This window comes from Ailuropoda melanoleuca, chromosome 8, assembly GCF_002007445.2.
Source record: "Ailuropoda melanoleuca isolate Jingjing chromosome 8, ASM200744v2, whole genome shotgun sequence".
Lineage (NCBI taxonomy): Eukaryota > Metazoa > Chordata > Mammalia > Carnivora > Ursidae > Ailuropoda > Ailuropoda melanoleuca.
The window spans coordinates 77,780,014-77,807,390 of NC_048225.1; the positions used below are offsets into that span (position 1 = coordinate 77,780,014).

A 27,377-nucleotide genomic window follows, 5' to 3' on the forward strand; every position below is an offset into this window, starting at 1 on the left:
TTTATTGCATTATTTCTCTAGTAATTTCCTATATACTTAGGAAATGTCCAATCACATTTTTTTTAATGGGATTTTTTTTCTGTTACTGTCTCCTCAACTAAAGGGAAGATTGCTGCCTCCACCCAAGTTCTCTTTTCCTGGCCTGGAATTCTCTTGAGACAGTAAGGTGAGGTTCACCTTGTTTGTTTCCCTATTTTAGGAATCACTCTTCTCCAAGTTCCTTTCGACTATTTCTATTGGTCTTTTCCATGTTAAAGGTTTTCCTCAAATGTCTGATGATTCCCAGCTGCTCATTCATATTTGAAGTTAAATCTCCTTCAAGTATTCTAATTACATACATCTTAGGCTGCTTAAAGTTATCTCACAGCTGATTCTCTGTTCATTTTTTTCCCAGTCTTTTTTTAAATCTGGACATACACACAGAAAATTTATATTGGATAATTTCTGTAACTATCCCTTCAATTTCACAAAAATTTTCTTCTGTAGTGTCTAATCTGTTATGATTTCCATCTTCTCCAGAAGTTCAGTGTGGATCTTTTTACTATCTTCCATGTTTCTACTTATCAATAATCAATTTTTCCTACCCTGTAGAACATATAGAATCTAATAATAACTTTTGGGGCGCCTGGGTGGCACAGCAGTTAAGCGTCCGCCTTCGGCTCAGGGCGTGATCCCTCCCGGCGTTGTGGGATCGAGCCCCACATCAGGCTCCTCTGCTATGAGCCTGCTTCTTCCTCTCCCACTCCCCCTGCTTGTGTTCCCTCTCTCGCTGGCTGTCTCTATCTCTGTCAGATAAATAAATAAAAAAAAATCTTAAAAAAAATCTAATAATAACTTTTAATGTTCTTGTCTAATAATTTTTATCATCTATCTTGTTTCTCAATCTGTTTCTATTTATTAACTTTTTCTGCTTACCTTCTTTGTGTCAGATACTTTTTAAGCAGATGCTACACATTGTTATTCTCCCTTGTTGGCTGATGGAACTTCTTGCATTCCTACAGTTGTTCTTGAGCTCTGTTCTGAATATAGTCACTTAAAAATATTTTGATCCTTTTAAAACTTGCTTTTAATTTTGTTAGATGAGACCAGAGTAACCTTTAATCCAGAACTAATTTTTATCCCACTACTGAGGCAATACCCCATGAATTATGATTTTTCATCTTTAAAATCCCACTATTTTCTATCTTCATAATTTTTTTAAAAGATTTTATTTATTAGAGAGAGAGCGAGAGCAGAGAGAGCATGAGTGGGGGGAGGGGCAGAGGAACAAGCAGACTCCCCACTGAGCAGGGAGCCCGACATGGGGCTCAATCCCAGGACCCTGAGATTATGACCTGAGCCGATGGCAGACACTTAACTGACTGAGCCACCCAGGCACCCCCTACCTTCATAAATTTTTTACTTGTCCTAGTTCTATGTGAGTCCCAGAAATTGTGTCCTCTGCAATGTTTGGGTAATTTCTTCCCTAGCCTTGATTAGTTTCTTCATAAACATGCTCTAATCAGTACTTAGCTGAAAACTTGAATGGGAGCCTTCTGCAGACTTCCAGTACTTTCTACTGTATTTCTCTTCTCCAATACTGTCCTAGCGTACCCTAACTGCCTCAGCTTATCTGTGGTCCCTGCTCTGTCTCCTCAACTAAAGGGAAGATTGCTGGCTCCACCCAAGTTCTCTTTTCCTGTGCTCTGGCCTGGAATTCTCTTGAGACAGTAAGGTGATGTTCACCTTGTTTGTTTCCCTATTTTAGGAATCACTCTTCTGGATTACTTGATGGCCAATATCTAGAAACTGTTGTTTTTATGTTTTGTTTCAGTTATTTTAGGTGGGAGTGTGAATCAGATCTCTTTTGCTTATCTTGTCTGAAACGAGAAGTCCTTTCCAGTCTTTTTTAAAAAAATAACATACATACATATGTATATACACACATGCGTTATTTAATAGGATCTGAATAATATTGCACATAATGTTTTATGTCCTGCTTTTTTCAATAATTGTATATACTGATCATCTTTGAATATTTAAAAATATTTTTAGAAGAACAAATTCAAAATGTAAGATCTTTAAAAACTCTTAATACTGCATATAATTAATACATCAAGTTTTAACAATATATCACTCTGAAGACCTAGGATTTTTCCAAAACTAAGCTTTGAGAAACTGCACATCTATTTCATTCCCAGGGATCTCATAATCATTAATTATGGCCACAAATCTTTTGTGTTAAAACAATTAACACTTCCTCTCGCAGTTTAATATGGTGATTGTATCTATCTTGTCTCTAATGGTTAAATGCTGCCATCTGACCTCCTCCAGGCACCTCGCCTGCTATCCCACTATTATATGGAAATCAGACCCCCAAGTTCATGGCAACATTTCCCACCATAATCATCACCTGCAGAGGATAGCCAATACAGGGCTTTTCAAGGATACTGAAGCTCCCAGCACTAAGGCACTTATTGACTAATTAAATCTTTCCTACTTATGAATTTATTAATGCTTTGGTGAAGGAAATGGCATTTAGGCACCCAGGAGGTTAGTGTGTGACAGAGAATCTCTGCCTTAATATGTCCATTTCCCTAAGACTGAGGTTTAATTTTTACAATACACCAGTGAGGTTTTGGCATTTCAGTTTCATCTCTGGGCCACCATTGAAGCCAGGCCCACTACCAACCACACGAATTGTTAGAGTCACACCCAGGGACTGGACAAACATATTAAATCTCCACCCTAGGTAACAGCACCTATATTAATGAATTTGTCCAGACCCAACCTTATTGTTTTTCCTTTGGATGAAGACCTCTATAATATACTCTAAATATGCTTCCCAGATTTTTGACAATACAAGTTGTCTTTTAACTGCTAAGTTTACTGTGCACATGGTATTTCCTCCCCTTAAGTAGACCTTGCCATTTTTATTCTGAGCTATACTGGGAATTTATTGTTGTGGGCTTGAAGGTTTGGTGAGAATCTTGATGTGGATTTTGAGGAGGTAGATGTTTTTAAATTTTGGGTATCATCCACATATAAATTATATTTAAGCCATAAGATTGGCTGTGGTCAGTTACTCACCAAGAAAGTGAGTGTGGATAGGGAAGAAAAGAGGTGCAAGGGCCAAACCCAACATCCAGAGATCAGGTTGGGGAAGATGAATCTGCAAAAGAGGAACGGCCAATGAGGTAAGAGGAAGACTGTGATTCCTAGACATAAGTGAGGAGTGTGTTTCAAGGAAAAAAGAGAGGGGCGCCTGGGTGGCACGACGGTTAAGCGTCTGCCTTCAGCTCAGGGCGTGATCCTGGCGTTATGGGATCGAGCCCCATATCAGGCTCCTCCACTATGAGTCTGCTTCTTCCTCTCCCACTCCCCCTGCTTGTGTTCCCTCTCTCGCTGGCTGTCTCTATCTCTGTCTCTGTCGCATAAATAAATAAAATCTTAAAAAAAAAAAAGAGATCAATTAACTGAGAATTAACCATTGGAGTTGGCCACATAAGGTTTATTGCTGTTCTTGACAGACAGTTTGAATTGAATGATGGGGGCAATACTGTGATTGGAGTAGGTTTAAGAGAATACATGGAAAGAACTCATAAACAGAATGTAGGCAATGTTTCTGATGAGTTTTGTTATAACAAGAGTAGAGAAATAAAGTGGGAGCTGAAGAGGATTTCAGGTCAGAGGAGGATCTCTCTCTTTCTCTCAGGATGGGATGTTTTACAGCATGTTTCTATGATCATGTGAATGATACAGTAGATACAGAAGAACTGATGTGCAACAGGGTGAGGGGAGAAATGTCCTAATGTCCCTGATGAAGTAAGATGAGATAGAATGGAATCCAGTGCTCAAATGGAGGGGTTGGCTTTAGGAGCCCAGACAGTTCATTTTTAGGAACAGGAGGAAAGATAGTATCTGGGCACAAATGTAGGATGGGTAGATATGATAGAAACTTGTAGAAATACTCTTCTTTTTTTTTTAAGATTTTATTTATTATTTGCCAGAGAGAGACAGCCAGCGAGAGAGGGAACACAAGCAGGGGGAGTGGGTGAGGAAGAAGCAGGCTCCCAGCAGAGCAGGGAGTCTGATGCAGGGCTCGATCCCAGGACCCCGGGATCACGCCCTGAGCTGAAGGCAGACACTTAACGACTGAGCCACCTAGGCACCCTTAGAAATACTCTTCTGAGTGTTTTTATTTTCTCAGCAAATTAGTAAATAATGTCAATTTGAAAAAAATTATTTTTGAAAATTTCACTAAAATTTTCTAAAATTTTTGCAAAAATTATTTTTCATTAATTAATTTTATTGAGGCATAATTTACATACAGTAAATGAACAGAGCTTATGGGTAGATCAGTTAAGACAAATGTACACCCCCAAGTAACAAACACCCCAGTCAAGACAAACACAAGATAATCCTATCAACACAGCAAGTGTGTTCCAGTCCATTTCTATTTAAGCCCCTCAGTCCTCTCCCCTCCACCCCTTGCTGCCCAGAAATTCCAGGCAACAATTGTTCTGGTTTTTGTCAGTATTGATTAGTTCTATATATTCTTTACCTTCATATAGATGGATTAGTAAAGTATTTAGTGTTTTGTGTCTGACTTCATTTACTCAGCACAATGTTTTTGAAATCATCCATTTTGGGACACCTGGGTGGCTTAGTCGGTTAAGCATCTGCCTTGGGCTCAGGTCATGATCCCAGGATCCTGGGATCGAGTCCTGCATTGGGCTCTCTGCTCAGTGGGGAGTCTGCTTCTCCCTCTGCCTGCCACTCCCCCTGATGTGCTCTCCCTCGCTCTGACAAATAAATAAATAAAATCTTCAAAAAAACCCGAAATCATCTGTTTTATAATGTGTATCCGCAGTTCATCATTTGTTATTGCTGATTAGTATACCACTGCAGGAACACACCATAGTGAGTGCATTCATTCTCCTATAGACGAACATTTGGGTGGTCTCAAGTTTGGGGCTATTATGGATAAAGCTGCGGTAAACATTCTTGTGCTAATCTTTTTTTTTTTTTTTTAATCTGTTTGACCATTGTGTCTCAACTCCAAAATCTGCACATCGGGACACATCTTTCTTTTAGCTTCAGATCCATATGCCCTGTTGCCTACTTGAATCACCACTTGAATGGTTCCTAGGTTCCTCAAACTCAAAATGTCCCAAACTGAACTCTCCCGTAAACCTGATTCTCCATTACCTCCACTCTCAGTGATAGTATCACCCAGTAACCCCTGCTAGAAACTAGTAATCATGCTTAACTCTCCCCCTCACCTGCAATGTTCAATCATTTTGTTGATTCTTACTCCTAAATATCTTTTATAAAAATTTCTCAAATCCACCCATTTATCTATGCTATAGTCCAATCCTTTATCTACATAGAAAAAAATATTTTTTCTGACACTCAAATCTGATTACTCTTCCTGTTAAACTATGCCATAATATCCCTTGACTTACCTTTAGGACAAAAACCAAACCCCTTAGCATGCCATATGCTCATGATCTGTAGCCTGATCTTTAAGCTCCAGCCACAGTGAACATGTTTCTATTCTTCAAATGTCCTGTTGTAAGAGCCCTTCACTTTGTTTAAAACATTCCCTCCCCTCCTCTTGTATGCCTGGCTAATTCCCAGCAACCTTTTGGGTCTCAGCTAAAATTTCACTTCCCTTGGTCTGTCCTCTTCAACCCCTTAAATTAAGGTCAATTCCCTTTACTTATATGCTTTATAGCGCATACTTGATTATAATTATGTGTTGAATTTCTTTATTTCCCCATAGCTCCAAGACAATAGTCTTCTTGTTCACTGCTGCATTTTCAATGCTTAACGAATAAATAGCAAGTCAATAAATACCTGTTTATTGAATGAATGAATGAATGCATGCATAAGTAATATTTAATGGGGTTTAATGTCCAATGCCCATATTTTACAGCACAACTTCCTTATTTGGAACATTTATTTTGATTTCATTATTAGTTAGCTGAATATATGCACCAGATTTCTTTAAGGAAGAGAATAAGAGTGTTATTTTATTCTGAAGCCTCTCACGTATTTCTCTTGCCATCACACCTAAACACATTGATTCACACTCAGTTCTCACTTAAACAGGAGCTTGGATTTTTTTTTTTAAAGACTTATTTATTTTTTGAAAGAGAGAGAGAGAGCATGAGCAGGGGAGGGGCAGAGGGAGAGGGAGAGAGAATCCTCAAGCAGACTCCCCACTGAGCATGGAGTCTGACACAAGGCTCCATCCCAGGAACTGAGCAAAAGTTGGACACTTAACCAACTAAGCCACCCAGGCACCCCTTGGATTTCAAATTTTATCCCCCAAACTTTGTTACAAACTCTCTTATAATGGAAGTTCTAAATGAGGACTACCTGATTTTTGGTCATTTATAAGTAATCTGCTTTCATGTCTGCCTGAATGCTTACAAAATTCTTATCATCCATTTTTCCCCCTAGGATATGTCTAGAAGTGAGAGGTTTTTTCCATTTATTTTGTGTCACATTTTCCTCTATTTTAAAATCTTCTTTTAGGTCCAAACATTTTTATCAATTTATCTTTGATTTACTATTACTTCGTCCAGATTCTTCTGGGTTACTCCTCAGACATACTCTTAATTCTGTTTGGGTTTTAGCTCATCTTCTCTACTTCTGTTCCTTCTGAGTCTCTTTTGTACAGGCCATAACTTCTTGCTTTCTTATTGATGGTGTCAAACAGATTTCTAGATGAAAGTCACTTTCAGAGATAAGCAAATCTTCTGATTCTTCTGGATTATTTTCCTTTTCCCGTTTCGATATCATTTTGTATGTCTTTCTTGGGCAAGAAGAGGGCTTGAGCGCCTGATATGGACAAAAATTCTGAGGATTTGGGACAGATTGTGTGCCAGGAGAGAGAGCTGGCCAACAGTTGTGGGTAGGGAGCAAAGGGGAGCTCGCATCTAAGAACCTTGCCAAGGAGCCTTGAGAAGCAAATAATAATCTGAAACATGAAATCTTTGGGGGAAGATGAACTCAAGAATTGGATCTTTTTCAAGATTTTCAGGCAAGACTGACCTTAGCTAGTAGGTTCTGGAGGCAGAGCCAGGGATATTAACTTGAGGAAATAAAACACATAGCTTTTCATAGTGCTAGATTTGGGGGGAATTAAGACCTTAGGTCAGTTTGGGTAATTTCCCCCCTTCTTTATTTCCCATCTATATCCAGTATAGCCATCATACACCCAGGCAGGAAATACAGATTTCCTGTGGTTTCACTCTCAGATCCCTAACAAGAGGACAGATCAATATGTCCATGTCCATAGTAATTCCCAGTGGTTTTGTTTTACACGGCTCTGCTATACTGTGATAGGATATTGTGGTCCAAATGTCACTGCCTGAGGTACAGGAGCTAGCTGGTTCTCTGACAAACCCGATCAATGGAATCCGTGATCTATCATCAGCTCTGCAAGCATTGTGACCAGCGCTCTGCCTATACACTTTGTTCCTAGGGACAAATCTGCCAGGACACAGTCAACGATCACCTGCTCTCCATTCCTACCTCATTCTTCCCCACCAAATTTTGGAAGTTGCAGTCTCCAGATACACATAGAAAGATGATAGCCTGCCACATGACCATACCAAAAAGCAAGGTATGGCACCACAAAGGAGCCAGCTGCTCAGTCTGCAGCTCTGCATGGAGCCTGGCATCCTGAGTCAGCAAGCTGACAGTGGGGAAAGGAGGCTCAACCTCTCTGTCTTCTTTCAGATGGATGGATCTGCTCTGTATAATGAGGCAGCGCACGAATGGGCCACCAACTGTTTTCCTGAATCCATCTTCATCAGCCTCATACTTTGGGGTAATTCCTCCTGGCAATAAGAGGCTTGTCATTCTTTATGATCTGCATTGGTATGAATTTTATCATTTTTCTTCGTCTTTTTATGTGTTTCAGGCAGCAGTTGGGAGAGGCTGAGTCAGGGGCGGCTAGCCAAATACCATTTAAAACTGGAAATGCCTCATTGAGTTTTATTGTGATTGCATCAGCCTGTTCTCGTTCCTCCAGCCTTTGACTGCAGGATTTCCCAGGGCTCAATTTTTGGTCGGCTGCTTAGTCTGCAGTCTCTTTCAGGGGATTAATCTGCTCTTACATCTTCATATCTGGTACCTGATGAGTCTCGAACTGCTGTCTGTAGTCCTGTTTTCTCATCTAAATTGTGATCTTTTATTTTCTGATTAAAAGGCATTTTTACTTGTCTATGCTACAAAATTCTGTGTCCTTGTTGGATGTACTTCTACCTTAATTATTAAAATTGTTAAACTAGTAGAGCCCAAAGTCATTGGGACAGGAAATACACACTTAGTGCAAGGCTCATTTGGTTAAACTGTGGGAGGCATCGCCCCAATTTCACTCTTCTGCTTGTTGGAGAGGAGAAAGTGTATCATACATTCATCAAAGGTTTAGAGCGTTTACTTCATCCTGTGGGGCCACACCCCAGCTTTGCACCTCAATATAGCATGGTCCCCTAGCTGGCAATGTAACTGAGTCTTCAATAGGCATGTCACTGTTCTATAAGACTTGCACCAACTGCTTCTGGGTGATTGGGTGTAAGACAAGACCTGTAAATTGAATGGATGTCAAACTATTGACGCACAGAGTTCATTTATCTGAAATAATGTTGTATGGAAAATTCATATCATGTAGGATATTTTCAGTTGCAAGAAACAGAATACCCACTGAGTCATAGTTCTTGAAGTTTTTCCCCCTAGAAGGATCTCTCTTTTGAACTGTCCTTCAGGGTTCACCCAAATGGAACTGAACACCACAGAAGTCCATTTAGAGTGAGAGCGACCCTACTGTACAGAGCTTTCTATAAACTTGGTTGGATTTTTTTTCCTCTTCAGGCAAGTGATCATAAGGAAGTACCCATGAGGCTACAGAAATGGGATGTGGGAAGTGTGATAGAGAAGTCAGAAAAGACATGCTGGGAATGTGAGGCCACTGCACGTATAACTTCCTTATAACCTGGAGCCTGCTTGGATATAGTCTTGTTTACATTGTTTCCACCTGATGATGGTGTGCTGATGCTTGACTTTAGTCTAGTTAGATAATACTAAGTTCATAATGAGTACCAGGTATCCCAGGGGTATGCACTCACGGTCCATCAGGGATCAGTAGTAAGCCACAGGCTGTTACAGAAAATATATAGATGTGTGTATTATATGTATTATATAATATAATATTATCATATAATATATACAATACACACATGTATATATAAACTTTATTATATTTTATATATTACATAATTTTATTTTATTTATTAAAAATTTTTTTAGAGGTTTTGTTTATTTATTTGAGAGAGAGAGCATGTGAGCACAAGTGGTGGGGAGGGGCAGAGGGAGAAGCAGGCTCACCACTGAGCAGGGAGCCCCATGTGGGGCTTGATCCCAGGACTCTGGGATCATGACCTGATCTGAAGGCAGATGCTTAACCCACCCAGGTGCCCCTAATTTTAAATAAGAGATTATAGCTTTGTTTTGTGTCAAAGTCCTGCTATGATTTTTCTAACAAGCCTTGACATGTTTTCTATATAACATTATAATCAGCCACACATTGGACATCACTGGCTCAGAACTACTTGCACTTTGGCCTGGATAAGTTGGGATATTCTCTCTAAAATGAAGATCAGTTTGGTACTCTCTGTACCATAAGAAAGAGACACAGTACAGTTGATCCTTGAACAACACAGGTTTGAACTACACTGGTCCACTTATACATAGATTTATTTCAGTAAATACAGTACAGTACTGTAAAAGTATTTTCTCTCTCTTATAATTTTCTTAATATTTTCTCTAGCTTATTTTATTGTAAGAATACCACATAAAATACAAATAACATACAAAATATGTCTCAGTTGACTGTTTATGCTATTGGTAAGGCTTCCAGTCAAGAATAGCCATTAGTTAAGTTTTAGGGGAGTCAAAAGTTATATAGACTTCAGACTTCTACCTGTGTGTGAGGGTTGGTGTCCCTAACTCCCCTATTATTCAAGAATCAACTTTCGTTTGTGAGCCCCCTTGGATTTTGGAGGTAACATATATATCACATGGGTCTGCTGTTCTAACCCATTTTCAGATGAACACAAAAGATTCTTTGAGAGGGACCCAGAGAAAGAAGTTTCTCTAGCTGATTGTTTAAGGTTCCTGGCAGTGTTAAAAGTGTTAAAAGTCAGTGTGAAAGGCTTCATACTGTAGAATAGGAATCACAGGACAGTGTCAAAAAGGCAAAACTGTCAAGACAGTAAAAAGATCAGCGGCTGTCAGGGATTTGGAGAGAAGGGAAGACAGAGGATTAAACAGGTGAAGAAAGGGGGTTTTTATGGTGGTGAAACTATTTTGTATGATACTGTAATGTTGGATACATAACATCATGCATTTTTCAAAACCCAAAAAATTATATAACACAAAGAATAAACCCTAAAGGAAACCATGGACTTTAATAGTATATCAATATTGGTTCATAAATTGTAACAATGTATCCCCCTAATGCAAGATGTTAATAATAGGAGAAACTATGTAGGGGGAGAAGGTGGTATTTGGAACTCTCTGTACTTTCTGTACAATTTTTCTATAAACTTAAAACTGCTGTAAAAATAAGTATATTAATTAAAAAGCAGGTACTATTTTTTACTAAGAGTGCAGTCTAAATCAATATTGCAGAAGAAAATATTTCATTGATTAGGAGTATGCTTCATCCAACCTGTATTTTAATAGGCCTCCATGTTTGTGTGGAGTAACATGCTATTTTTTCTTCTTCATTGGGGCCTACTGGAACAAGAAGAGAGCTACATTAGTCTTTGAGGGCTTCTCTATGATGGTTCTGCTTTTGATTAAATTCCTTTGATTCACTAGCCTCCCAGTAAAAAAATAAATTAGGGGTTCTCAGTAAAAGGAAACACATGCATCTAATTTTTGCTCCCTTCAGAAATTCCACCAAAACTTAGTAAAAAAAAAAAAAAAAAAGTTAAGACCAGAAACTGACAAGCCAGAAAACAGGAGAATATACAACATCAATGACATTTCATAGGCTATGAAGCAGATAGGTTGGTGGTTACCAAGGGGAGTCCAGAGAAAGCAAGCTCTTAACCTAGGAGGGGAAAACCCAAGAACTAAACTGATTTGCATTGCAGAAATGCTTAAAATGCCAGGGATTATCAGGACCAGGCACCTCTGAAAATGGAAATAAAAGTTGGGGGAATGTTAAAAATGGAAGATTTGATGAAAGCTAATGAAAGATCAGATAGCTAAATCTTGTTTCTTACTCCCTGCCCCCACCATAGGCTAGAGACTTATTTGGGGAGGGTAAAACCGAGAGTGTCTGGTCTCAAGGTCATCAGTCACAGTGAAACATGGAATATATACCAGACACGTGGGAATGTGAGTGTATATGAATGCTGAGTCCTGAGTCCTCTAATCCCATCTGACTTTAAGACATTGGCAATTAGGCCTAGACCCTGTGGGAAGACAGGAAGATCTCTGGGAAACAGACCATCCCGTGAAGAAAGCTAAAGATACCAATTCAGGGATTCCTCAACACACAACCCAGTCATAAAACTCAGAGCTGACATATACTTAAAGCTTTCTATTTTTTTAAAAGTTTTTATTCAATTCCAGTTAGTTAACATACTGTGTTATATTAGTTTCAGGTGTACAATATCAAGGTTCAACAATTCCATACCTTACCCTGTGCTCGTCACAAGTGCACTCTTTGATCCCCATCACCTATTTAACCCATCTCCCCACCCTCCCTTTTGGCAACCATCAGTTTGTTCTCTATAGTTGAGAGTCTGTTTCTTGGGGGTGCCTCTCTGGCTCTGTTGGTAGAACACACAACTCTTGATCTCAGGGTTGTGAGTTTGAACCCCACATTGGGTGTAGAGATTACTTAAAAATAAAATCTTTTTTTTTAAAGGGTCCGTTTATTGATTTGTCTCTTTCTATCTCTCTTTTTCTCCCTTTGCTCATTTGTTTGTTTCTTAAATACCACATATGAGTGAAATTGTATGGTTTTTGTCTTTCTCTGAGTGACTTACTTCACTTAGCATAATACCCTCTAGCTCCATCTGTATACTTAGAGCTTTCAATTAGCTCTTAGTGTCCTATTCTTAAATATGAGCAAACAAAAAAATTGAGTAATGGAAAGTTGAAGAAAGCTTATAAAGGAGGATAAAACCCCAAAGAAATAAATGCAAGAAAGAACATTTGAGGAAATAGCAATGAGACAAGGAGAAAAAAACCTTAAATACAAGACACTACATTCATGAAACAAGATGTTACATCAAAACAATATTCAGATTATAAAAATATTCTTTGGAATTAAAGTCATGGTAGCATAAATGAAAAACTCAACAGAAACGTTGGAATTTCCAGTTGAGGAATCTTCCAGAGAGTAGAGCAAAAAAACAAAGAGCTAGGCAATGAGAAGAAAGAAAAGAAATCCAGAGAACAAGTTCAAGAGGTCCAACATCTGAATAATAGGAGTTCCAGACAGAGAAGTAAGAAAACAATTGGGAAGGCATTAAAAGATAATTCACAAAAATTTCCCAGAACTGAAGCTCATGAGTTTTCAGATGGAAAGATCTCGCTGCATGTATACACCAGGGATGAAAAAAGACCCACACCCAGCCATATTATTATGAAATTTCAGAACACTAGAGATGAAGAGAAGATCCCCCAAACTTCCAAAAAGAAAAAAAAGAGGCTTCATACAAAGGATCAAGAATCAGAGTGTCTTTTGACTCCTTGGTAGAAATACTAGAAAGCAGAGAGCAATGGTGAAATGATCTCAAAATTCTGAAGGAAAATTAATTGCAACCTAGAGTTCTATATCCAGTATGCATGTAGAGGGAAAGAAGATATTTTCAGACATGCAAGATCTCAAAAAATTTACTTCCCAGGTATCCTTTCTCATGAAGTTACTGAAGGTTATGTTTCAACAAAACAGGAGATCTATCCTAGGAGAAAATAGAAAGGAACCCCCGAGATGTTTGCTAAGGGAGATCGTAGGATGCTATCATTACAAGTCAAAATTGGAGTAGGTCAGAGTCCCTGGGACAGAAATATTTTGAAGATAAAATTGATAGAATATGTTAATAAATTTAAACATTTGGCAGAGTTTGATGGAATTAGGGATAGACAATTAAGCAAACACATACATGAAAATTATTAACTCCAGGGAAAGCAAAACATTTGCAGGTGGAAAAAATAGTTGATATAGTTGACTATATCACTGCTCTGAAAGCATCATTGAAAGGGTTTAACAGCATAAAGTTGAACAAAAATCAAAGTGGCTGCACTAATGCTTTAGCAAAGCTCTATTTTAAACTAAGTAACCTTTTCTCTCTCTTCCACAAACCTCCGCTCCTCCCTTCTTAGCCTTTTGTTTTAGGAACCTGGTCCTACCCTAAATACGTGACTAACGAGACTGGCAGCACATACACAGTTCCTGTGAAAATTGGCTAGATCTGGGATGCCTGGGTGGCTCAGTCAGTTAAGCATCTGCCTTTGGCTCAGGTCATGATCCCAGGGTCCTGGGTTTGAGTCCCACATTGGGCTCCCTGTTGAGCAGGGAGTCTGCTTCTCCCTCTGCCTGCCACTCCGCCTGCTTGTGCTCTCTCTGACAAATAAATAAATAAAATATTTTTAAAAAATTGGCTAGACCCTGTATTTCCCTAGGAAACCCTCAGCCCCTTCCTCCCAGCAGGTTTGAAGTTTTGAAGGCATTAGCCTGCTGCAGCCTCCTTTGCCTGGCAAAGCAATAAAACAATTATTCCTCTTTATCCCAAACTCTTTTTTAAAAAAAATTTTATTTAAATTTTAGTTAGTTAACATATGGTGCAATATTGGTTTCAGGAGTAGAATTCAGTGATTCACTGCTTACATACGACACCCATGCTCATCACAAGTGCCTCCTTAGTTGCCATCACCCATGTAGCCCATTCCCCCCCAACCTCCCTCCACCACCCTTCAGTTTGTTCTCTATCATGAAGAATCTCTTTTCAGGGGCGCCTGGGTGGCACAGCGGTTAAGCGTCTGCCTTCTGCTCAGGGCGTGATCCCAGCGTTCTGGGATCCAGCCCCACGTCAGGCTCCTCTGCTGGGAGCCTACTTCTTCCTCTCCCACTCCCCCTGCTTGTGTTCCCTCTCTCGCCAGCTGTCTCTCTCTGTCAAATAGATAAATAAAATCTTAAAAAAAAGAAAAAAAAGAATCTCTTTTCATTTGTTTCCCCTCTTTTTTTCCCTTTTCCCCCCTTTCCCATATGTTCATCTGTTTTGTTTCTTACATTCCACATATGAGTGAAATCATACAATATTTGTCTCTCTGACTTATTTCACTTAGCATAATACTCTCCAGCCCCATCCACATCATTGCAAATGGCAAGATTCATTCTTTTTGTTGGTTGAGAAATATTACAGTGTGTATGTGTGTGTGTGTGTGTGTGTGTGTGTGTGTGCGCGTGTGTGTACCACATTTTCTTTATCCATTCATCAGTCGATGGGCATTTGGGCTCTCTCCATAGTTTGACTGTTGTTGATAATGTTGTTGTAAACATCAGGGTGCATGTACCCCTCCTTTGAATCTGTATTTTTGTATCCTTTGGGTAAATACCTAGTTGTGCAATTGCTGGATTGTAGGGTAGTTCTATTTTGTAAATTTTTTGAGGAAACTCCACACTGTTTTCCAGAGTGGCTGCACCAATTTGCATTCCCATCAACAGTGCAAGAGGGGTCCTCTTTCTCTGCATCCTCATCAACACCTGTTGTTTCTTGTGTTCTTAATTTTAGCCATCCTGACAGGTGTGAGGTGGCATATCATCTGGTTTTGATTTTCATTTCCCTGATGATGAGTGATATTGAACATCTTTTCATGTGTCTGTTAGCCCTCTGTATATCTCCTATGGGAAAGTATCTAGTCATGTCTTCTGCCCATTTCTTAGCTGGATTATTTGTTTTTTGGGTGTTGAGTTTGATAAGTTCTTTATAGGTTTTGAATACTAACCCTTTATTAGATATGTCACTTGCAAATATCTTCTCCCATTCTGTAGGCTGCCTTTTAGTTTTGTTGATTATTTCCTTTGCTGTGCAGAAGCTTTTTATCTTGATGAAGTCCCAATAGTTCATTTTTGCTCTTGTTTCCCTTGTCTCAGGAGATGTGTCAAGAAAAATGTTGCTATGGCCAATGCCAGAGACATTACTGCCTGTGTTCTCTTCTGGGACTTTTATGGTTTCAGGTCTCACTTTTAAGTATTTAATCCATGTTGAATTTATTTTTGTGTGTGGTGTGAAAAAGTGGTCCAGTTTCATTCTTCTACATGTTGCTGTCCAGTTTTCCCAACACCATTTGTTAAAGAGACTTTTTTCCCATCAGATATTCTTCCCTGCTTTGTTGAAGATTAGTTGACCATATAGTTGTGAGTCCATTTCTAGCTTTTCTGTTCTGTTCATTGATCTATGTGTCTGTTCTTGTGCCAGTACCATAGTGTTTTGACGATTACAGCTTTATAATATAGCATGAAATCCAGAATCATGATGCCTCCAGTTTCATTTTTCTTTTTCTGGATTGCTTTGGTTATTTGAGGTCTTTTTGTTGCGTACAAATTTTAGAATTGTTTGTTCTAGCTCTGTGAAAAATGCTGTTTGTATTTTGATAGGGATTACATAAATGCATAGATTACTTTGGGTAGTATAGACATTTTAACAATGTTTGTTCTTTCAGTCCATGAGTATGGAATGTTTTTCCATTTCTTTGTGTCTTCTTCAATTTCTTTCATAAGTGTTCTATAGTTTTCAGAGTACAGACCTTTTACCTCTTTGTTTATTCCTAGGTATCTTACTGTTTTTGGTGCAATTACAAATGGGATCGATCCCTTGATTTCTTTTTCTGCTGCTTCGTTATTGGTGTATAGAAATGTAACAGATTTCTGTACATTGATTTTATATTCTGTGACTTTGCTGAATTCACGTATTAGTCCTAGCAATTTTTTTGTGGAGTCTTTCAGGTTTTCTACATAGAGTCATCCGCAAATAATGAAAGTTCGACTTCTTCCTTGCCAATTTGGATGCCTTTTATTTCTTTTTGTAGTCTGATTGCTGAGGCTAAGGCTTCCAGTACTATGTTAAATAATAGTGAAAGTGGATATCCTTGTCTTGTTCCTGACCGTAGAGGAAAAGCTCTTAGTTTTCCGCCATTGACGATGATATTAGCTCTGGGTCTTTCATATATGGCCTTTATGATGTTGAGGTATGTTCCATCCTACTTTGTTGAGGGCTTTTATCAAGAATGGATGCTGTATTTTGTGAAATGCTTTTTCTGCATCTATTGAGAGGATCATATGGTTCTTATCCTTTCTTTTATTAATGCGGTGTATCACGTTGATTGATTTGTGACTATTGAAGTAGCCTTGTAGCCTAGGAAGAAATACTATTTGATGGTGCTGAATAATTCTTTTAAGGTACTGTTGGATTCAATTTGCTGGTATTTTGTTGAGAATTTTTGCAACCATGTTCATCGGGGATATTGACATGTAAGGCTCTTTTTAGTGGGGTCTTTGTCTGGTTTTGGAATCAAGGTAATGCTGGCCTCCTAGAATGAGTTTGAAAGCTTTCCTTCCATTTCTATTTTATCCCAAACTCTGTCTTTGCATTATATTTTGGTTCTGAATCACAGAGGTTAGTTTTCAACAACTTATATTTTTATAATAATACAAACACCATATATTTATCCAATCACTATATTGTGATGGTGAGAAATGGGAACTGATTGTATATGTATGTGTTTAATTGTGGTGGGGTGAGGAAAGCCGATAGGGATTATCTACCACTAAAAGAGTGAGTAGCAATATAGGCATGCGATTTAGAGTATAGAGGTATGTGGGAAGAAAGCCCCCAACTTGAAAGTAATTGTCTTTGATACCAGGGGGGTGATGGGTAGAAAGACTGAGGAGTGTTTTTTGCTTTAACATACCTTGTTAAAGTTGTTCACATTTTTTAACTTGTTCGCTTTTTTAAAAATGATGACAGGGGCGCCTGGGTGGCACAGCGGTTAAGCGTCTGCCTTCGGCTCAGGGCGTGATCCCGGCGTTATGGGATTCGAGCCCCACATCAGGCTCCTCCACTATGAGCCTGCTTCTTCCTCTCCCACTCCCCCTGCTTGTGTTCCCTCTCTCGCTGGCTGTCTCTATCTCTGTCGAATAAATAAATAAAATCTTAAAAAAAAAAATGATGACAAAAGTTAATTGATTATTACAATATTTCAGAGACGTTATTTAGGACAATGCAATAGTTATTATTTTTTTTACCATGTCTTGTACATGGTGGGAACGATCAATTGTTTTTTTAATTGAATCTTTCTTTAAGATTTCATATATTTATTTGAGAGAGAGAGAGTGAATGAGAGAGAGAAGGAACAGGGGGAGGGGCAGAGGGAGAAGCTGACTCCCTGCTGAGCAGGGAGCTCAATGGGGCTCCCTGGGATCATGACCTGAGCAGAAGGCAGATGCTTCACCGAATGAGCCAACCAGGCACCCAGAATTGAATCTTTTAAAATGTGTAAGCAGTTGTAACAAGTCATTACTGGCCTGTAAGACCTTGAGATCAAGGATTCTTATACATCTTTTTAGTTCCTTCAGAGATGGTGTGGCATCATCTGCATTTTACTTGTATTAATGTGTAGGATTTTGCATGTTTAAGTCTCACAAAGAAGTAAGTCAAATTCCTTTATATATTAGTGAACTATAAATGATATTGAGTTGAATATTTAACTTTACAAGTAGACTCTGCCACTCGGCCAAGAAATAAGCCGACAAAAATTTTTTGAGTGCTTATTATGGGCAAGACAGATCACACAGTTCTTTATCAACTAAATTACATTCTCTAGAAAAAGAAGCTGAGAGATTTGTCCAAGGTCACCCAGAGAAACAGGCAGCACCACCTCTTCTAAATCAGATCATTTGCCAAATTTTTGTGATAAATACACTCAGAAAAGGTGTGAGGAAAAAGTCAGAAGGGTTTATCCCACTTGAGATTAACAGGCAGCGTAATTGGTTTTTGACTGAAGTGTTGATAGATAAAAGACAAAAACTGGTGTGTAAATTCAGCTTTCACTTTGTTAAAAGGGGATTAAAAATAGAAAGGAATTCTATTTAGGTTTAGACAGTGAAGGTTGAGATATAATAAGAACTTTTATAAAGGAGTGGGCTTGAGCTCTTCTTTCCTACTAAAGAGCCCAAATTATGAAGCTGCCAGAATAAGCATGGTGTCTGCTTGCTTGTATTTCTGGTGTCCTGATTAATCACATGGTCATTCTAAATCAGCAGTTTTTAATCTATAAATTCACAGCTCCAGAGAGTTCATATGAGATTATCAAGACACTATTTAAAGGACCAGAGATCAAGGAAACAAAGGAGGCTCTTCATAGGGGGTGTGTAAGCACTTTCCTAATCCTATGGCACTTGGTAATTTCTGACAAAGTAGATATGGTGTATTTGTCAAGCAACCTCATCCAATGGATTCTTCCCCTCTTCATTTGTTCCCTCTCATAAATGAAATTTATGTTTTATACATCCAATAGGGGGCAGTTATTTTAAGTAGAACAATTCTGCTGCTTTAATAGTTGCTTCCTGTATGGAATCTTATCTTGGACATCTTAGACTTAAACAAAACAAAACAAAACAAAAACAAAGTACAGAGAAACTTCAGAAGAGCATCCCAGGACCTCAGGGACTATAAATATTTTCAGAAAACTGTGGAAAGAATGGATTCTAGGAAATAGCAAGTGTAAGAAAACGGCATTAATAATTACTATTTAAAAATCTGCCATACAGGAGATAACCACAAACTTAAAAGGACTAGTCTATTAGCTTCCTTAATTTTAAATTGATTTTCAGAGACATATTTTCTAGGTAAAATCAAAGGAAGCAGTCTGCATTTTTAGCATTAAATTTGGAAGATGTAATTCAATACTAACATTTTGTATTCACTGCTCTATACTTTTAAAAATGCTGTTCCACCTATATTATGAAGTAAATAACGCAGGCATTATTAACATTTATAGATTGAGGAAACTGAGACCTGAGAACTTAAGTGTCATAGCTAAGACCTCACAACTACATCATGAAAGGCAGGACCAGAATTCTTATTCCACTGTTTCATTCTTTACTATCTATCAGTAAACATTGTATCTTTGATTAATTACGGGCATTCCTACTTTATACTTCAGCATATGAAGACAAAACAAAAAATCTTAATGGGATAGTTCAAGGTCATTCTGTAAGAGAAATGAACAGCTAAGGAAGATACATGAGCACTGACTTGAAATCCTTTGCTCAAATCACTTGACCACAATAAATGTAAGAGTGAAAGCTAAAGAGCTATGCAGAACACATTGTCCATTACTGTTCTTAAGGTTTGTCCTAGATAAAAGGTTTCCATTAAGGCCCATCACTTCTTGGCAAACGCTGTAGCCTTTGGGTAACTATTTGTCTCCTCTAGAAATATTAGAAACAATAGAGAAAAAAAATTTCGGTAAATAATGGAAATGAAACAATCCTCTATGATGAGCAAAAGTCAGAAAGATTAAATTTTTTACAACTCAAATATAGGATTATGTTCATCAGACAGATTAATGTTTATAACAGGCATAAACTGTTGTGTGGCCAAATAATTAAGATAATATTACAGTAACATTCTGTTAATCGGACTTTCAACACTTAATTTTAAGTCAAAGAAACCACTATACACCAGACGAATGATTGCCTTTGTGTTCTTAGATTAGGGAAAAAAAATGGATACTGTAGCAGAAATTGGTCATTATTTGGGCCACCTGCCCAGCTTCTTTATGTTTAGAGAATTCCTCACCTTGAACATCTTGGTGACATGCAAAGATGTCTCCCGAAAACGAAGTGGAAGATGTCAGAGAGTCTTTTTCTCTGCGTCCCTAGCTGCTAAGGGGCAGGCATGTGATATAGGATTTTTAATCAGACATCTCCGCCAGACCTTTGGTTCAGAGCAGAAGATAAAAGCTGTTTCTCTCTATCTTTCCCTCTGTCACTGTCTCTCTTCTAGTGTCAGTACAGTTACTGTTAAGCAACAGTTTCTACTGCAGAAATGGCCCAAGGGCATCAAGTGCGTGATGTCTGTCGCACCAGCTGTAGGCTGACCACTTTGTCACAGTTTGCCTCGCACTTTTTCAGTCATAGCTTGGAAAAGTCTGAATCCCTGAAGACCTCTCAGTCCCAGGAAAACCAGGAGGGTTGGTTACTCTAACCAGCTTCCTCATTAGGTCGGTACTATGGGCAGTTTATCTTTGCTGTTTAGCTTCAAGTGGGCTTGTTTAGTGCTTCCAGCAGTTCTGTGAGCCATCCAACACCCTTTCTTAAAAAAAAAATCTATGGAAGGCTAGCCCAATAGCCTTTTAATTAACTATTGTTCTGCTTAAATCAGCGAGAGTTGGTCTCTGTTCCTGTTACAAAGAACTTCAGCTGAAACAGACACCTTTGTGTGGAAGTAGTTTCGAAACCTGTGTTTCACAGGGATCCTATGTTGTTCAACTCCTACGGTTACTACAGACCCTATCCGATGTTAGTGAAGCCTTTTAATTTTGAAAGGTGTAGCAAAAGCATCAATAATAAGTATTCTTACCGTATTTTCTTTTTAGATTTTATTTATTTATTTGACAGAGAGAGAGAGAGTACAAGTAGGGGGAGTGGCAGGCAGAGGGAGAAGCAGGCTCCCCGTTGAGCAAGGACCCTGGGCTCATAACCTGAGCCAACGGCAGATGCTCAACTGACTGAGCCACCCAGGCATCCCTTTTACCGTATTTTTGAAGTCCTGAGATCTTTCTCGTGGTTGAGGCTGCTGTGAACCATCTCCTCCTGGTGATGAGATAAACACTGACAATGTAAAATCACTTAAAAGTATGGTTGCTGACAAAAAATCTTTGCATTTTCCCATCCCATCCTATATCCCTGAAATTTATGAATGCTTATTTCTCAAGGTGAAAAATTTTTAAAGTAAAAAGACCAGAAGGAAGTGGTGACTTAAAAAAAGCCACTCAACTATTCATCTTTGGAACATATGTGAAGTTCTCTGTTGTTTCTCCTGATAGCTAGGCCATCCCTCCTGAACATACACACCTCTCTTTCAGCTTTACCTTCATGACATCCTCACATACCTGTGCTTGGATTTATTTTGTCCTTTGGAGAGACAAACTTCAGAGAGGATACTTCTGTTCATCAAATGGTTATTACAATGTTGTTCTGTAAATCGTACCTCTTTATTAAAGAAAAGTAGAAAATAGAAGAAGACAAACAGGAATAAGCATCCATAATTCTGCCACTGCTCACATTTTGGCATTCTTTTTATGGAAGCATTCATGTCTATAGCTATAGAATGTTTGTTTAAAGAGCTTATTTATTTATTTATTTGTTTGTTTGTTTAGCATGAGCAGGGGGAGGGACAGAGGGAAAAGGAGAGAATCTCAAGCCATCTCCCAAGGAGCACGGAGCCCAACACAGGGCTCGATCCCATGATGCGGAAATCATGACCTGAGTGAAACCAAGAGTCAGAAACTTAACTGACTGAGCCACCCAAGGGTCCCTATAGCTATACAATTTTTTAAATTTGGGGTCATATAGGGGCAACTGGGTGGCTCAGTCATTAAGCGTCTCCCTTTGGCTCAGGTCGTGATCCCAGGGTCCTGGGATTGAGCCCCATGTGTGACTTCTTGCTCAGTGGGAAACCTACTTCTCCCTCTCCCACTCCCCCTGCTTGTGTTCCCTCTCTCGCTGTCTCTCTCTCTCTGCCAAATAAATGGATAAACTCTTCAAAAAAAAATTGGGGATCAAACTATATACACTATTTCAAAACCTGTTTTATTATTAGTATTGTGAATTTTCTTCCATATATATGCATATAGGTATTTTAAATGATTGCACACTTTATAATATATAGAAGTACCAGAATGTATTATCAGTGAACTCTTGGACATTTTTAGCTTTTATCAATAATACTATTAAAAATTATATAGCCTATCCTTGCAGGTTTTTCTGATTATTTCCCCAAAATAAATATTTTACATCAGAAGCTGTGCTCATTTTTGACTTTTCTCATATTTTGCCCAAGTGCTTCCCAGAAAAGTCATGCCTTTTATGCTCCCATTAGGTGTCTCTGAGACTTGCACCCTCAATAGCACCGAGTATTACCCTTCTTTTTAATCTTTATATGGTAAACAAAGAAATGTCTCATTGTTTTACTGGTTAGTAGGGAGGCTACACATTATAATATATTTTTTGGTCTTGCATTCTGTCATTTCTGAATTATTTGCTCCTATAAAAAAGTGCCCATTTTCTTCAAGGTGGATGTTTCAGATTAACCACTTAGTTTTGAAGTACAAAAAAGTAAGCTCAAATTCTGAAAATAATTACCAACCTTTCTAAAAATTGTCATTCTTTGATCCGTCATCACCGCTTAGCTATTTTGTTTAGTTTGGTTTGGTTCGGTTTTAGCTGTTTCGTTTTTATAAATTACTACCTCCCCGAAATAGGTTTCTAGTTGATTTTCACTCTATTCCCCTCTCAAAAAGTCCTTAGATTTTTGAAATTTATTTTCTCCCCATATTAATATACAATATTTATATTTATTATAAATATAGATGCTGAAGAATGTATATCTTGTGTAGAAAGAAGTCAAGCAGGTAGTACCAAAATGCACTTAATCCCAATTGTTTTCTCTTTAGGTTAAAAATATTGTCTCCCTTTTAAAAATAAGAAAGTACATCTTGTGTCCTCTTCTATTTGAGGAATATATTAAATAAGTTTTAGGAACATATTAAGCTATTAAATAAAATAGTTGCAATGCGGGTATTTGTCTCAAGGTGAGCGTTTAGAGGAAGTATAATCAGTATCTCTGGAGCAGTATTTGCTGCCTATTTCCCTATTACTTTGCTGCTTTTTGCTGGCCCTCATATATTTTATTACCTCAAAATCCATCATCACCCACTTCTAAAGCCTACCTGCTGGTTGTTGGTGAGGCTTGTTAATATCAGTCACACCAGAGAGAGGATAGTGGGCAGGAAACTCTTCAGGGGATCTTGGTGGCCTTCTAATATCTTAGCTTTATTTTTAACTCTCTGCAGTCAAGGTTGATGACATTAGACATTTGCTTAATCTCAGTGCATTCAGTCATCCTGTCTTTGGCTCATTCCTCTCACACCTTAGAGCCTTCTCCCAAGCTACACCCTATGCTTAGAGTGACCATATGCTCTCTTTTTCTAGAGTCCCAATTTCAAATATTCTGTCATATTGCCAAATCAGATGTCAGACCATATGCTTCATATTTTCTCTGGGGAAATATCTTCACTTACCTATGCTTCAGTTCCCTAAATTCTGCTCATCAAGATTTCTATTGGTTTTGCGAAACAGTTTATGAAAAATGTTATTAATCCAAAAGACAGCTCAGATATCTTCTCTTATGGGAAGCATTCCTTCATAGCCTTCTTTCCTTCTATGTGGCTCAGAAGTGCTCTCACCAGAGCTCTCTATGCTTCCCTCCACAGGGCACAACCCAAACCACAGATTGCTCTCGCCCACTCATTAGAATCACCATCCTTGGCATCTATTATGGATTCACCTACCTGCACTCTGCTGCTCAGGAAGGAATTCTCTGAACAGTTAGAGAATACCCTTCCTTTTTCTGCTGCTAATTGTTTGGATCATAGACTCTAATCCATAGTCTCTTTATCCCTCCTAATAGCCTATGGATCTGAATATTCCCCAGCAGCACATTTCCTCATCTTGGTTGTTTCAGTCTAGAATAATACCATGGGAAAGGGATGGGAGTTCCATGTGGGATTTCCATTTTAAGTTTAGTTGCACAGTCTAGAGTCTAGAAAGAGATTCAGTATTCTAAGGACCTAGGAGATAATCCTCAGATCATGCACATATACACACATTGATGTCTCAAGGACAAACCTCAATTTTCAGAGCAGTACCAATAAAGAGGAAAAGAACCATTGTCCTAATTTATCCACATAACACAGCCCTCATAAAAATGGAGATGAAAATTTACATTATAGGGATGCCTGGGTGGCTCAGTGGGTTAAGCATCTGCCTTTGGCTCAGGTCATGTTCCCAGGGTCCTGGGATCAAGTCCCACATCAGGCTCCTTGCTCAGCACAGAGTCAGCTTCTCCCTCTGCCTACCACTCTGCCTGCTTGTGTGCTCTCACACTCTCTCTCTCTGACAAAAAAAATAAATAAAATCCTTTAAAAAAAAAAGAAATTTACATTATAATGCAGAACAGCATTAGTTCTTGTATTCATCTCTCCTTTCTCTTCTGCTTTTAAATAGGGAGCTCCAGGTCAACAAGAAATAAGAAAATGGACCAACTGCTTAATCTAATTTCCTCCTAATGGATGAGAATATGATATAAACTGTGGCCCTTCTCTGCAGAAAAATAGACAGCTAGCTAATGCATGAAAAATTTTACATAGTTTCAGGGCATCCATGGACCTTTCTAAAAGATTTGTGCATATCAGGATAAGAAATCCTATCATATTTATATGTCTGCTAGGTGCTGGAGAAGCAGACATTAATCGAAGAATTACACAGACAGATGTAAATTACCAGTGTAATTTTAGGTGTATAACAGGTTAGTTGTCATAGGCAGAGAAGTTCCAGAAGGCTTCTCTGGAAGTGAGGATAGAGGTAAAGTCAAACAGAAGGGTAGAGAGAGTCTAGGTAGAGGAAATAGTGTGGACAAAAGCCCTGAGGCTGGGAGGCATATGCACATTTAGGGAATGGGAAGGCCAGTGTGGCTGAAGAGAAGGAGGGAGAGAACTAGTGAAAGGAAGGCTGGAGAGAGAGGCCAGTTATGAAGGGCTTCACAGACCAGTTAAGGAACTTGGTCTTTATTCTAGGAGCTTTGGAAACTGTTTGTGGCAGAAGGGTGATAACTGGTTTTGGTTTTGAATCAAAACTCTGGCTATCATGTGGAGAATGAATCCGAGTGGATAGGGAGAGATCAGTTCAGGCACTGTGACTCTAGTCCAAGTAAGAGAGGATGGTACCTTGAAGTACAGAGATGGCTATGGAGGAAAAGAGAAGTGGCTGGGTTCAAGAACTAGCCAGAAGTGAAATTAATAGAATGGAGAGATGGGGGAACAGGTGAGAGAGAGAGAGAGAGAAATGTTAACGAGAGCATCTGGGGTTTGGACTTCCCTGATAGAGTAAATGGTAGTGCCATTCAGAGAGATCACACATGCTAATAGGGGACCAGATTTTGGTGGGGTAAGATATTGGGTTCATTTTGCAGCTGTTGAAACTGAGAAATCATTAATCTTTCCACTTGAAGTACGTATTCGTCTGCTCAGACTGCCATAGCAAAATACCGCAGACAGGGTGCCCTAAACAACAGATATTTTCTCATAGTTCTGGAGGCTGGGAGTCCAACATCAAAGTGCTAGCAGGGCGAGTTTCTGGCGAGACCTCTTTTTTTGGCTTGCAGATTGTCATCTTCTCACTGGGCATTCACCTGGCCTTTTTTTTCTGTGCAGAGAGAGAGAGCGTGTGCATGTGCTGGTGTTTCTTCCTCTTCTCCTCCTCCTTCTTCTTTTTTAAAGATATATTTATTTATTTTAGAGAGAGAGCATGAGCAGAAGGGACAGTGGGAGAGGGAGAGAGAATCTCAAGCAGACTCTGAGCTGAGCACAGAGTCCGCCTGGAGCTCCATCCCAGGACCCTGAGATCATGAGCTGAACCCAAACCAAAATTTGGATGCTTAACTGACTGAGCCACCCAGGCTCCCCTCTTCCTCTTCTTATTAGGACACCAGTTCTTTTGGATTAAGGCCTCAAACTTAGGATCTCATTTAATTCTAGTTACCTCCTTATACGCCCTATCTCCAAATATAGTCACATTGAGGGTTAGAGGTTCAACATGAGAATTTTGGGGGAGGTACACAATTCGGTCCATAACAAAGTGTACTTATTACATAGTAGATAAAATCACAGACTTTCAAGTAAAACAAAACTGAGTTTAGAAAATCTGACTTCCACAACCCAGGAAGTCTATCACTAGGTACACAGATAAATAAATAGTGATATACCTGTACAATGGATTATTTTTCTAAAGATTTTACTTATTTATTTGAGAGAAAGAGAGTGAGCATGAGCACAAGTGGGGGAGACAGGGGGAGAAGCAGACTCCCCACGGAGCAGAGGATCTGGAATCATGACCTGAGCAGAAGGCAGACTCTTAACCTACTGAGCCCCCCAGGCACCCCCATACAATGGATTATTACTGAGCAATGAAAAGAAATAAACTATTGAGACACACAACATGGATGAATCTCAAAATAATTATCCTGAATGAAAGAAGCCAGACTAAAAAAAGAATGTGTGATTGTATTTAAATAAAAATCTAGAAAATGCAAACTAGTCTATAGTGACAGAAAGCAAATCAGTGGTTGCCTGGGGCAGGGGTGGAGAGGAAGGACAGCAGGGAGGGATAACAAAGGGGCATGAGAAAGCTTGGGTGATGGACAAGTTCATTATTTTGACTGCGGCAATAGTTTCGTAGGTATATACATACATCAAGAGGTATCAAATTGTACACTTTTAGATACGTGCAATTCATTCCACATCATTTAAATCTTAAAAAAGCTGTTAAGTTTGGGAGGGGGAAGAGTCAAAGGAGGCTGTCTCCATGCCCTCTCAAAGGCCTGTAAGTCTTTCTTTACCCCTAAGTGAAGAGCATGTGGCTTTCAATTCAGGTGACTGAGTATCTGGCCCAGGCCTCTGATGATGTTCTGGATCTCTTTAAAGGAGATTTTTTGGGGTTAGCTGAGTTTCTTTTGCCCCACCTTCCTGCTCCCTCATTTGCTATTCTGAAACCAAAGATGAGAATGGATGGTTTGAGGTTTCCTGACCCTTAGCAGATGAGGAATAAAATTTACCTGTTGATTTCATTGAATGGAGTCTGTATAGTTTAAAATTGAAAGTTTTCTTTTTGTCTGCTTCATAAGCTGAACACCAGCTGAATGCAAGATGTTGTGGACGTATTTACCGAGCAGTCTCCTCACACCTTGGATATGGCCTCGTGACTTACTTTGGCCAACAAAATATGGTAGAAGTGACACTGTGTGCCAGTTGAGAGACACATGACTTTGTCTGGAAGACAAGAGACAGACATATGGCTTTGTCACCCCCACTTCCCCAGCAGACTCTTGATGTAAACGCATGAATGAGTCCAATGAGACCAGAGGAGCTCCCCATGTAAGCCCAGCCCCAACTGCTGACCCATAAAACCATGAGTTAATTAAATGGCTGTTGAAGTCACACACACATACTCATACACA

General features: G+C 39.0%; 1 long non-coding RNA gene across 1 annotated transcript in view; it reads left to right on the forward strand.

Annotated features, from left to right (window-relative positions):
• LOC117803559 overlaps nucleotides 1–27,377 on the forward strand; it is a 53,595-nt gene that overhangs the window by 17,387 nt on the left and 8,831 nt on the right. The window contains exon 2 of the long non-coding RNA XR_004627512.1: nucleotides 7,735–7,875. This is a non-coding gene — a long non-coding RNA (uncharacterized LOC117803559). The remainder of the gene's footprint in view (nucleotides 1–7,734; nucleotides 7,876–27,377) is intronic.